The following is a 13,133-nucleotide window of genomic DNA, read 5'->3' on the forward strand; positions in this document are numbered from 1 at the left end:
TAGCTGTCAGAGGTGTGATCCCTTCTTCCAATGTTGGAAGAAGCCACTGATGTAAATGCAGCTGTACCAGCAAGTTGATCCATTTTAATTTTGTAGTCTAGACATGCCCATACGGAGCTAGTCAAACTTGCATCAAAAATATGTGGCCTGAGTATTAACTTTCACAAAGCTTCCACCTTGATCAGAACTGTCTCCTGTCCAACAAAAGCCAAATTGAACTTTAGGGGATTTTGTTTTAAACATAACTTTTCTGGAGTTGATTAAATCAACACTTGCCCATGCAGGGGAGAACTGGCTTTGAGATCGCTCTAGTAAAGACTCAGGTATCTACCCTGGTGTAGAGAATCTCCCCACAGTGTGGAGGAAGCTTTTATTGGCTCAGGCTGGCAAGGATTCACTTGATATCACACCAGTAACCTGGGCAGTGTGGCCTAGTGGATAGGGCTCTGGGATGCAGGAGACCTGAGACCTATTTCCAGCTCTGTCACTGACTTGCCAGATGCTGGGCAGGTATGGCCCCTCTCTGCCTTAGTTTCCCCATCTGTACAATGGGGATCATGACTTGTTTTGTGAAGTGACTTGACATCTATGGATGAACAGAGCTATAGAAGAGCTGGGTGTTATGAATGCAGGTGCTAACAGTACTGCCTAGTAGTTAGGACCCAGGAGTCCTGACACCCAGCTGTAGGCAAGGAGTGGGAGCTGGGGGCCTGGGCTCCTGGGTTCTGTTCCTAGCTCTGGAGGGAGAGTCCTGTGGCTGGAGCAGGTGAAGTCAGTACAGTGGCATGTCCTGGCAGGGCCAGCTCAGCTTTTTTGCCGCCCCAAGTGGCAAAGGGGGGGGGGGCGGAGCCAAGCCGCGATCGGCAGCACTTTGGCGGCTGCTCTACCGCACTGCTTCATTCTGTCTTTGGCGGCAATTCAGCCGGTCCTTCCCTCCAGGAGGGACTGAGGGACCCGCTGCCGAAGACCCGGACGCACCACCCCTTTCCATTGGCTGCCCCAAGCACCTGCTTCCTGCGCTGGTGCCTGGAGCCGGCCCTGTGTCCTGGTGCACTAGAGTTGCAGACTGATGTCTGGCTTCTTCCACCTAGCCCTGGACTGCCCTGAGAACAGCCGCTCTGCTCTGTGCATGGACCCGTGCTCTGCGGCTTGTCTGGCAAAGGAGGCTGGAGTCCCGTGTCAGCGGGGGTGCATGGAAGGCTGTGAGTGCCACAAGGGCTACTACTGGGATGGCCAGGCCTGCGTAAGGCCAGGAAGCTGCAGCTGCTACAGCAACGGCACCACCTACAAGGTAGGGAACGAACATGGCATTGTCACCACGGGGGCAGTGTCCCAGCCTTTCCCAGAGCTGCAGCTGGGAATCTGAAAGGGAGCTGATGGTGCTTCATCCTATGGGAAAAGCTGGGTGAGGCCAAAACCACCAAGCTCTTCCATGGAAGCAAATTCCCAAGGACTGCTTTGCCCAACTGCTCCCTATCATCTGAAGATAGGGCTTGATTGATGGGCTGGCTGCAACAGCAGGGACTGATGTACAGGCCTGTGTGAAGAATGGGACTTGGGTCCAGACTCTCCATTGTAGATCATAAAATATCCGGGTTGGAAGGGACCTCAGGAGATCATCTAGTCCAACCCCCTGCTCAAAGCAGGACAAATCCCCAGACAGTGTTGTTGGAGTTTTTTGTTTGTTTACCCCAGTTCCCTAAATGGCCTCCTCAGTGATTGAACTCACAACCCTGGGTTTAGCAGGCCAATGCTCAAACCACTGAGCTATCCCTCCCCCTTCCAATGGCACCTCTTTAACTACAACAGCTCAGTACACAGCTAGCAGCCTCCTCTGCCCCCAGGGGCACAGATCCTGCTGGGATCTCCTGGGCACTGGCAACAGGAGAAACTGAGGTGCCTTCTGCATGTGGCGCACACACTCCTCCTGGGGACTGACTCACTTTGGTCTAAATGCAGTCGTTGGGCCCAAGACCAGGACATCTGGGTGAAACTGATGCTGCCTTCTGGCCTCCGGATCCCAGACTGGAGCCAAGCAATGGCGTGTCAGCCTGTTTTCTCCCCTAGCTTAGCTCTAGGCAAAGCTGGCCTTGCTGGAGATGGGGTTAAAGGCAACCCTCTAACCCCAACGGGTTATGCTAGCTCTGCCTGGGTTGGCACTAGGTCTCCCTGCAGGTAGATGGCACTAGCCTGGCTTCAATTCCCTCTTCTACCACTGTCCTCTTCTCTCCAGCTGGGGGAATCGCTCCTGTCTGCCTCCTGCAACCTGCAGTGCGTCTGCCTGCCCTCAGGGAGTCTGACCTGCACCCCTCACCGGTGCCCCAGCAGGAAGCCCTGCGGGCTGAGGAATGGCATGCAAGGCTGCTACGCGGAGCGGCATCCCTGCCTGGTGGCCCCCGGGCAGCTCCTCTCTACTTTCGATGGCTTGTCCGGAGCAGCCCCGACCAGTGGAGCCCATGATGTGAGCAGGGTCTGCGAGCAGAACGCCACCGGCTGGTTCAGGATCGTGCTAGAGAGCTGGCAATGCCAGCCAGATGCCAGACATGTGGCCACAGTGTACATGTTCCTCAGTGCAGTCTTCATTGCCATTGACACAGAGGGCACAGCCTGGGTAAGGACTGCCTCAGCAGGGCAGGTTAGAGGATCCCTTTGATCCATGGGGCTGTAATTTAGGATTGCCTTTATCCCAAATGCACAGATCTAGCCACTCTAGCATCAGGAAAATCACCTGGCTCCCTGCAGTATAGGGATTATGAAACATGGCTGGACAGCTTTTTCAAGCTAGTAGATTGCAATAGTACACTAGCAGGACATCTCTAGCCACATGAAAACTAATGCATGGGCTGCTCACCTGAATGGTGAGGGAAGATGACTCATACATGAGAACCAAAGGCACTGGGATGGGGAGGTAGGCCAGGCCAGGGGCCCATTTACTGTGGTATCTGGTCTCCAAAGGTGCAAGCAACCCAACAGCAGCCAACATCTAGAGAATCAGAAGTGAAGCACTAGAAGGGACCCCAAATCCAGCCCCCTGTGTTAGAGCATCTTGCTCAGCTCTGGTCTCTAGAGCTTTGTAACCGCCTTCTAATCTGTTCCTTCTCCTCACCCTGTTAGGTCAATGGCCAGGAGGTCTCGCTACCCACCAGCATTGATGCTGAACTGTATCTAACCAGGTCCCAGCAGGGCGTGGTGGTCCAGTGGCTGGAAAAAGTGGAGGTCCATCTCAATGCCACCGGGGTGCTGGAGGTGACTGCAAATGGGTCCTACGCTGCTCAGCTCTGTGGCACTTGTGGGAACTTCAATGGTGATAGCATGGATGACTTGATGACACGTGGAGGGACACCAGCCTCCAACACCCAGGAGGTCCTGGCTTCCTGGGTAGCTGAGGACTTCGCCTCTTCATGGTAAGTCCTAGCTAGCAGGGTGACACATTCCCTCTGGGGAGGGGATGACAGAGGGCTGCTATACAAGCTACTTATAGAGGCAGGATGGCTGTTTTCAGGGACTCAGACCCAGGTTCAATTCCCCAGCTCTACCACAAGCTCCATGTGACTTTGGGCAAGTCCCTTAGCTTCTGTGTTGGTGCCCCATGATCAGGGCTGGTGCAACCCATTAGGCGACCTAGGCGGTAGCATTTGGGGGGGCAGCATTTCAGGTCCTTCGGCGGCGGCCAGATCTTTGGCCGCCCCAGTCATCGTTGGCATTTAGGCAGAGGGAGCTGGGGCAGGGGGGTGCAGGGAGGGCCGCCTGCAGCAAGTAAGAGCGGGGGGCAGCATGCAGGGGAACTCCCTGCCCCAGCTCATCTCTGCTCCGCCTCCTCCCCTGAGCACGCTGCCCTGCTCTGATTCTCTCCCTCCCAGGCTTGCAGTGCCAAACAGCTGATTGGCGCCGCAAGCCTATAAGGCGGGAGAAGTGGAGCGGCAACGACAGCGTGCTCTGAGAGGAGGCAGAGCAGAGGTGAGCTGGGGTGGGGAGCTGCCGCACGGCTCCCCGGGCCGGGGAGAGCTGCCGCGGGGGGGGGCCTTAGGGTGGGGGGGGGGGGAGTTGGCCACGGGGCTCGGGGCGGGGGGGGGGCAAGGTGGAAGTTTTGCCTAGGGCGTGAAACATCCTTCCACCTGCCCTGCCCATGGTACAGATGGGGCACTGCTATTACCCCATCTCCACAGGGGTGTGAGGCTAACAGAAATATAGGGCAGGAAGAGACCAAGAGGTCATCCAGTCCAACCCCTGCACTGAGGTAGGACCAAGTAAACCTAGACCATCCCTGGCAGGTCTGTCTAACCCAGGGCTAAGCAAACTTTTTATCCCAAGAGCCACATCTGGGTGGGGAAATCGTATGCAGGGCCATGAACATAGGGCTGGAGCATGGGGTTGGGGTGCACCAGGGGGCTCAAGGGAGGGCTTTGGGGTGCAGGCTCCAGCCTGGCACCACTTGCCTCAAGCAGCTCTGGGGTGGCGGCAGGGCTAAGGCAGGCTCCCTGCCTGCCCTGGCCCCATGCTGCTCCTAGAAGTGGCCAGCATGTCCAGCAGTGGCTCCTGGGGGTGGGTGGGGCAGGCAGCTCCACCACACGCTGCCCTTGCCTGTGGGTACCCCCCCAAGCTCCCATTGGCTGCAGTTTCCTGTTCCCAACCAATGGGAGCTGTGGGGGTGGTGCCAGTAGGCAAGGGCAGTGCACAGAGCCCTCTGCCCTCCCCCAGGGGCCACAGGGACATGCAGGCTGCTTCCAGGAGCAGGGCCAGGGGAGGCAGGGAGCCTGCCTTAGCCCCACTGCACCCCTGGGCTGGCAATCCCATGGATAGGATTGAAAGCCCTGATGGGCCAGATCCAGCCCATGGGCCATACTTTGCCCTCCCCTGGTCTAACCTGTTCTTAAACCTCCAATGACAGGGATTCCACAACCTCCCTTAGGCTCTGGAATAGGCTTCCAACTTGCCTTAGAATTAAATTTTGTTTCCTTAACTAATAATAAAAACAAAGAAAATCTCCCTTCCTGCAAATAAAGTCCCATTATTGCCTGTCCTACTTTCAGTGGACATGGAGACCAATTGATCGCTGTCCTCTAACAGCCCTCAGCCTTCAACTATGTTCTCAGGTCCCTACTTGGTCTTGTCTCAAGACTAAACATGCAGTTTTTAACCTTTCCTCATAGGTCAGGTTTTCTAACCCTTTGATCCTCTTTGTTGCTCTCCTCTGGCCTCTGTCCAGTTTGGCTCCCTCTTTCCTGCAGCCTGGTGCCCAGAACTGGACACAGTACTCGAGCAGAGCAGGACAGTGACCTCCCATGCCGTACATACAACCCTCCTGTTAATACACCCCCAGAACGATATTAGCCTTGTTTGCAACTGCATCATATTGGGCCAGATTCAATTTGTGATCTCTTACACCCAGCTTCTTGTCAGCAGTGCACCCACCTCGCAGTAACTCCCTGGCTTGTAGCTGTGCATTGGGCTTTCTCCTTCCTAAGAAGCTCTGGGCTGGGTGCAGGATCCCTGCCTGATATCTGGTCTGTGCCATGCAGGTGCTCAGACTGGATGGGCCATCCCGGTCCCTCCTGCCCTTAAATCTATGAAGCGACTTCTCCAGCTGGCTCTGTGGACCAGCCACTAGATGAGGGTGTTGCCCTTTGCTATATAAATGTGAAGCACTTGGCTGCTGGCTTCCTCCCTGACCCAGGCTCATGTCTACAGCTGGAGCTGAGAAAGACATGCAGCCCTAACCCCAACCCAATACCAACTGCTGCCTGGTTACTTGCTGTGTAATGCCCTCCACGTGGAAGGGCAATACCACTAGTTCCTACCCCTCCTCTTGGTAGAGGGGTCTAGTGGGTAGGGCACAGGGGGAGGGAAGGATCTGGGGGCCAAGACTCCAGGGTTCTGTCCCCTGTTATGGGAGGGGAGTGGGTTGGAGCCAGGGGGATGGGTGGGGGCACTTGGCATCAGAATTCCTGGGTTCTAGTTAATTCTTATGGGGTGGGGGAGCTGCTAGGTGTGGCGCGCTCTTGAAATCTGGTGACACGGGATATGATCCTGACTGCAACTAAATTGCACTGGGACTAGAGCCATGCTCCTAATCCGGGCATAAGAAGAGCTTCCACTTGCAGGGGGACTCAATTGACCTGCTATGGCATCTCCTGAGAGGCCACTTGTTCCAGCCATGTCAGACCTACTGCTCCCCACTGATCTAGATTCCCCTCGGCTTTTTTTTTTTTTTCTAGCAGTGGCGGAATCCTAACCGGAGGGTCCAGTCCAGATCGGAGGCTCGGAGCTGCAAACTAAGACTTCAGTGTTCAAATGTAACCAAATAAAGCTGAAATCTCTTGGAACAGTCTGGTCCCTTGTGCATTCCTCTGGTGTCACCTTCAAGTGCCAGGGCAGTGTTGTCAATAAGGACCTAATACAAGGAAACATTGAATGATTCACTGCAGGGGAACATGGATAACAGAATGGGCTGCATGGCATCTGTCACACTGGGGGCAGCCCTGACTTTTGAGGCAAGTTCAGGTCCATATATAGTACTCGCCAAGCCTTTCACATGCTGTGAACTAGATCTTGGGGGGGACTCGTCCAGCTTTACACTGACTCTGGATTTACACCAGAGAACTGGGGTGTCCATGTACCATGCAAAGGGTGATCTCTGCTGTGTCGCCCAGAGATGAGACCCTCATGGAAAGGTGAGTTTCTAAACTTCAGTGCCCTCCTCTACCATTCATACAGCTGGTGGAGGTTTTCCAGCCTCTCCAACTAAGGGTTTTTGGCAACTTTTCTCAAAAGAAAACTGGGGGGGAGGGGCTGACTCTCTGGCTATTTTTTGTTTTTTTTTTTTTTTTTCTCAAAACTAAAGCTTTGCAGTCATGGGCCATGCTCAGCTTCTCTTCTTCCATTCCCTGTGTTGGCTGGGCTGGGGAGGAAGGCACTTTGTAAGAGATTGGTCTGGTCTGATTTTTAGGGTGTGGGTGGTGCTGATGGTTCCTGACATGCATACAGGAGGGCAGACTACAGCTGGTGACTTTCCCCCTTGCTAACTTGCCGTGTAATGCCCTCCACATGAAAGGGCAATACCACTAGTTCCTACCCCTCCTCTTGGTAGAAGGGTCTGGTGGGTAGGCCCAGGGGGAGGGAAGGAACTGGAAGCCAGGATCAGGGAGCCTTTTTAAGTTATTCAGCCTTTCTCCCACCCCAGGGAGGTGGGAAGAAACTAAGGAACAAGCTACACTTTGGAGCTTGGTGTTCAGTGGCTTTTTTCCTCCCCACTTGTAAGACTTTTTTTCTCTAGGGCAGTGGTTTTCAACATGGGGGCTGCAGACTGTCTCAGATTTCCAAAGGGGGCTGCACCTTCATTTGAGATTTTTAGCAGGGCTGGAAATGAGAAGTTGAAAACCACTGCTCTAGGGCATAAATCAGGGATCTTTCCAATGGGGGAGGGGGAGGACCCTCAATTGTCAAACCCTCACAAAATGAGACTCTCTACTTCCAGAAGATGTAGGCTGAGCTCAGCCTACTGCTCCTTCTCCCATCCCCCTCTGTCTGAGGGACTCTGTCCTCCTCCTCCACCACCATAGCAGCAGGTCTGTGCCCCCCACACTTATCTCCATTCTTCCCTATGCCAGGGTCTCTGTGGGTACCTCCTTTCTGTGAGGTTATTCAGGTTTTCAGCCTGTTAAAATCCACTGAGAGGATGGGCTGAGATGGAAGGGTCTTGACAGAACAAGGAGTAATGGTCTCAAGTTGCAGTGGGGGAGGTCTAGGTTAGATATTAGGAAACACTATTTCACTAGGAGCATGGTGAAGCACTGGAATGGGTTACCTAGGGAGATGGTGGAATCTCCATCCTTGGAGGTTTTTAAGGCCTGGCTTGACAAAGCCCTGACTGGCATGGTTTAGTTGGGGTTGGTCCTGCTTTGAGCAGGGGGTTGGACTAGATGACTTCTTGAGGTCCCTTCCAACCCTGATATTCTATGATTCTCTTTAGTGGAAAGTAATAGACGTGGTTGCAGCTGTTCAATCACCAGCTGTGTCCTTTTCTCTTCTCCTCTTCTCTTCTCTTCTCTCCCCCTCCCCACCCCAATATCAATTTTGAACCAAAATGGCTAGGGTTGTGCGTAGGGCTGCCAGAACCCTTCCTGATACTAAGGGTATGTCTACACTACGAAATTAGATCGAATTAATAGAAGCCGGTTTTATAGAAATCGGTTGTATACAGCCGATTGTGTGTCCCCACATAAAATGCTCTAAGTGCATTAGTTCGGTGGACCGCGTCCACAGTACTGAGGCTAGCGTCGACTTCCGGCGCATTGCACTATGGGTAGCTATCCCACAGTTCCCGCAGTCTCCACCGCCCATTGGAATTATGGGTTGAGATCCCAATGCCCGGATGATGCAAAACAGTGCCGCGGGGGGTTCTGGGTACATGTCGTCAGGTCCCTCCCCCTACGTCACAGCAACGGCAGACAATAGATTCGCGCCTTTTTACCTGGGTTATCTGTGCAGACAACATACCACGGCAAGCATGGAGCCCGCTCAGCTCAGCTCACCGTCACCATATGTCATCTAGGTGCCGGCAGACGTGGGACTGCATTGCTACACAGCAGCAGCAGCTAACTGTCTTTTGGCGGTAGACAGTGCAGCATGACTGGTAACCTTCATTGGCGATCTGGGTGCGGGCAGCTGTGGGGCTGGCAGCCGTAGGGCTGCATTGCACCAGCCCCTTGCCTTTTGGTAGAAGATGGTTTATTACGACTGGTATCCGTCGTCGTCGTACTGCAGTGGCTGTCGATCATGGGCACCCAGGCAGACAATGATGGTTATCAGTCGTAGTATGCTATTTTCTGCCAAGTGCCCAGTATTGTCTGCTAAGCACCCAGAAGAGGTCGATGGTGATCTGGGTGCTGGCAGACGTGGGGCTAGATTGCTACACAGCAGCAACCCCTTGCCTTTTGGGCAGTAGATAGCATATTACGATTGGTATCCATCATTGTCATACTGCAGTGGGTATCAGATCGTGCAATAGACCTGAAGGCTTACTGCCAAGCGCCCAGAAAATGCCAAGGGCTATCAGTCATGCTGCACCGTCGTCTTGAGATGTAAAAAATAGATTTATTCTGTATTCATTTGCTTCCCCCCTCCCTCCCTCCCTCCTGTTAAACCCTGGCTTTTGAGTTCAATCTTTGGGGGCGGGGGGCATTCTGTGTGACAGTTGTTTGTGTTTCTCCCTGATGCAAAGCCACCTTTCTTGATTTTAATTCCCTGTACCTGTACGCCATGTCGTCACTCGCCCCTCCCTCCCTCCCTCCCCTGGTCCGTCAGATACTACTTTCGAGCCTTTTTTCAGACCAGACGCCATAGCTAGCACTGGGATCATGGAGCCCGCTCAGATCACCGCGGCAATTATGAGCACTATGAACACCACGCGCATTGTCCTGGAGTATATGCAGAGCCAGGACATGCCAAAGCAAAACCAGGACCAGGCGAGGAGGAGGAGGAGGCGATTGCAGCGCGTCGACGAGAGTGATGAGGAAATGGACATGGACATAGACCTCTCACAAGGCACAGGCCCCAGCAATGTGGAAATCATGGTGTTCCTGGGGCAGGTTGATGCCGTGGAACGCCGATTCTGGGCCCGGGAAACAAGCACAGACTGGTGGGACCGCATCGTGCTGCAGGTGTGGGACGATTCCCAGTGGCTGCGAAACTTTCGCATGCGTAAGGGCACTTTCATGGAACTTTGTGACTTGCTTTCCCCTGCCCTGAAGCGCCAGAATACCAGGATGAGAGCAGCCCTCACAGTTGAGAAGCGAGTGGCGATAGCCCTGTGGAAGCTTGCAACGCCAGACAGCTACCGGTCAGTCGGGAATCAATTTGGAGTGGGCAAATCTACTGTGGGGGCTGCTGTGATCCAAGTTACCAGGGCAATGAGAGACCTGGTGATATCAAGGGTAGTGACTCTGGGAAACGTGCAGACCATAGTGGATGGCTTTGCTGCAATGGGATTCCCAAACTGTGGTGGGGCGATAGACGGAACCCATATCCCTATCTTGGCACCGGAGCACCAAGCCACCGAGTACATAAACCGCAAGGGGTACTTTTCAATGCTGCTGCAAGCCCTGGTGGATCACAAGGGACGTTTCACCGACATCAACGTGGGCTGGCCGGGAAGGGTACATGGTGCTCGCGTCTTCAGGCACTCTGCTCTGTTTAGAAAGCTGGAGGAAGGGACTTTCTTCCCAGACCAGAAAATAACCGTTGGGGATGTTGAAATGCCTATCGTGATCCTTGGGGACCCAGCCTACCCCTTAATGCCATGGCTCATGAAGCCATACACAGGCAGCCTGGACAGGAGTCAGGACCTGTTCAACTACAGGCTGAGCAAGTGCCGAATGGTGGTGGAATGTGCATTTGGGCGTTTAAAAGCGCGCTGGCGCAGCTTACTGACTCGCTCAGACCTTAGCGAAAAGAATATCCCCATTGTTATTGCTGCTTGCTGTGCGCTCCACAATCTCTGTGAGAGTAAGGGGGAGACATTTATGGCTGGGTGGGAGGTAGAGGCAAATCACCTGGCCGCTGATTACGCGCAGCCAGACACCAGGGCGGTTAGAGGAGCACAGCATGGCGCGGTGCGCATCAGAGAAGCTTTGAAAACCAGTTTTGTGACTGGCCAGGCTACGGTTTGAAACTTCTGTTTGTTTCTCCTTGATGAAATCTCCGCCCCACCCCCGGTTAACTCTACTTCCCTGTAAACCTACAACCCCACCCTCCCCTACTACCCTCCCCCCTTCAAGCACCACTTGCAGAGGCAATAAAGTCATTGTTACTTCACATTCATGCATTCTTTATTACTTCATCACACAACTAGGGGGATAATTGGAAAGGTAGCCCGGGATGGGTGGGGGAGGAGGAAAGGAAAAGGACACACTCCAATTTAAAACTTATTGCTATGGAAATCATCTAGGGTGGAGTGAGTGGGTGGCCGAAGGCCCCCCCACCGTGTTCTTGGGCATCTGGGTGAGGAGGCAATGGGACTTGGGGAGGATGGCTGTTGGTTACACAGGGGCTGTAGTGGCGGTCTCTGCTCCTGCTGCCTTTCCTGCAGCTCAACCATACGCTGTAGCATTGGGGAGGAGGGCTGTTGGTTACACAGGGGCTGTAGCGGCGGTCTGTGCTCCTGCTGCCTTTCCTGCGGCTCAACCATACGCTGTAGCATATCAGTTTGATGCTCCAGCAGACGGAGCATGGACTCTTGCTTTCTGTGTGCAAGCTGACGCCACCTCTCATCTTCAGCCCGCAACTTCCTCTGTTCCTCCCGCGATTCAGCCCGCCACCTCTCCTCTCGCTCATATTGGGCTTTTCGATAATCAGTCATTGACTGCCTCCAAGCATTCTGCTGTGCTCTGTCAGCGTGGGAGGCAGTCTGTAGTTCTGTAAACATTTCGTCACGTGTCCTTCGCTTACGTTTTCGAATATTCACTAGCCTCTGCGAAGGAGAGACATGTGCAGCTGGTGGATGAGAAGGGAGAGGTGGTTAAAAAAAGATACATTTTAGAGAACAATGGGTACACTCTTTCACGTTACATTTTGCTGTTCACATTACACAGCAGATGTGCTTTCGTTACAAGGTCGCATTTTTCCTCTTATATGGAGGGCCTGCCTGTTTGGTGTGAGAGATCACTCACGCAGTGTCAGGTCACAGATTTCAGCTTGCAGGCAGCCATGGTAAGACACAGTCTTTTGGCTTTTTTAACCTTCTTAACATCTGGGGATGGTTTCAAAGAGTACTGCTATCATTAACCATACCAAGGACCCATTGGGTTGGCCATTTAAAATGGGTTTGCGATGTAAAAGGAGGGGCTGCGGTTTCAGGGTTAACATGCAGCACAAACCTAACTAATTCCCCTCCACCCCCCACCCAATTCTCGGATGATCACTTCACCCCTCCCCCCACCGCGTGGCTAACAGCGGGGAATATTTCTGTTCAGCAGACCAGGAAGGGGCACCTCTGAATGTCCCCTTAATAAAATTGCCCCATTTCAACCAGGTGACCGTGAATGATATCACTCTCCTGAGGATAACAAAGAGCGATAAGGAATGGATGTTGTCTTCATGCCAGCAAACACCGGGACCATACGCTGCCATGCTTTGTTATGCAATGATTCCAGACTACGTGCTACTGGCCTGGCGTGGTAAAGTGTCCTACCATGGCGGACGGGATAAGGCAGCCCTCCCCAGAAACCTTTTGCAAAGGCTTTGGGAGTACATGAAGGAGAGCTTTCTGGAGATGTCCCTGGAGGATTTCCGCTCCATCCCCATACACGTTAACAGACTTTTCCAGTAGCTGTACTGGCCGCGATTGCCAGGGCAAATTAATCAGTAATCATTAAACATGCTTGCTTTTAAACCATGTGTAATATTTACAAAGGTACACTCACCAGAGGTCCCCTGTGTGCCCTCAGGGTCTTGGGTGAGTTCGGGGGTTACTGGTTCCAGGTCCAGGGTGATAAACATATCCTGGCTGTTGGGGAAACTGGTTTCTCCGCTTCCTTGCTGCTGTGAGCTATTTACATTATCTTCATGCTCATCTTCCTCATCCCCAGAACCCGCTTCCCTGTGTCTTTCTCCAGTGAGGGACTCATAGCACACGGTTGGGGTAGTGGTGGCTGCACCCCCTAGAATAACATGCAGCTCCGCGTAGAAGCGGCATGTTTGCGGCTCAGCCCCGGACCTTCCGTTTGCCTCTCTGGCTTTATGGTAGGCTTGCCTTAGCTCCTTAATTTTCACGCGGCACTGCTGTGCGTCCCTGTTATGGCCTCTGTCCTTCATGGCCCTGGAGACCTTTTCTAATATTTTGCCATTTCGTTTACTGCTTCGGAGTTCGGCCAGCACTGATTCATCTCCCCATATGGCGAGCAGATCCCGAACCTCCCGTTCTGTCCATGCTGGAGCTCTTTTGCGATCCTGGGACTCCATCACGGCTACCTGTGCTGATGAGCGACCTGTGCTCTCCACGCTGAGCAAACAGGAAATGAAATTCAAACGTTCGCGGGGCTTTTCCTGTCTACCTGGCCAGTGCATCTGAGTTGAGAGTGCTGTCCAGAGCGGTCACAATGAAGCACTGTGGGATAGCTCCCGGAGGCCAATAACGT

Source organism: Terrapene carolina, unplaced genomic scaffold (assembly GCF_002925995.2).
Source record: "Terrapene carolina triunguis isolate 2854851 unplaced genomic scaffold, T_m_triunguis-2.0 Scaffold461, whole genome shotgun sequence".
Classification (NCBI taxonomy): domain Eukaryota; kingdom Metazoa; phylum Chordata; order Testudines; family Emydidae; genus Terrapene; species Terrapene triunguis.